This window comes from Pteropus vampyrus, unplaced genomic scaffold (assembly GCF_000151845.1).
Source record: "Pteropus vampyrus isolate Shadow unplaced genomic scaffold, Pvam_2.0 Scaffold49, whole genome shotgun sequence".
NCBI classification, from domain to species: Eukaryota; Metazoa; Chordata; class Mammalia; order Chiroptera; family Pteropodidae; genus Pteropus; species Pteropus vampyrus.
This window is the reverse complement of record NW_011888830.1, coordinates 1,544,011-1,544,778: the sequence shown is the minus strand read 5'-3', so window position 1 is coordinate 1,544,778 and position 768 is coordinate 1,544,011.

The following is a 768-nucleotide window of genomic DNA, read 5'->3' as shown; positions in this document are numbered from 1 at the left end:
TGAATAAGAAGGATTTTATCTAGATTTCTAAAATTATTTATTGAACATTTGCTAATAAGATATTTTAACAAAAATTTCATCACAAGCATGCTTTACATATGTTTTGATCAAATACTGGAGCTTCATATTTTGCTTATTTCTTTTGAGGAAAAGCCTGCTATCTAACCAGATTACCCTTGGAGTTTTTTATTCCCTGGAGCAATGAATCTCACTAAGGTTCAGCAAGGTTGTAGGAAGAGGTGCTGATTTTTTTGTTAAATAGTGGAAAAGGGAGAAGAGAAGCCGCATCTCCATCCAGCCCACTCTTGGGCAGAACAGTTTTGAAAAGAGGCCGTGTGGAAGTTGAAGAGCTAAGTCTTAATCTCCTTAAAACTCTGTGTTCCACACACCTGGAAAGCCCTCAGGCCCTGCTGTCTGGAGTTCTCTGACCTCGGGGATGAATAGAAAGAGAAGAGAGAAGATGTGAGGCAGGCACAGATTTAGAGATCAGGGACACGAGGAACCAGAACAGGGGATTGAGAAGGAGCTGGTGGGTTAGAAGATTCAACAGAGGAAGATGAGTTGATGGCCAAAGGAACAGCATACACGTGGGCGTGCATTCCCAGTGGGGTCTCTGAGGGTTTGGAAAGCCCTTCTTTTGAAGAGTCCGAAGTGGCTTTGCTGAGATCTCTCAGGCAAATTTGGCAGAAAGAAGAGGGAGCGTCCCAGAGGGACCAGGGGTCACCTAGACTCCTCCTCCGTCATCATGTCTAATTTCCATCACTTCCA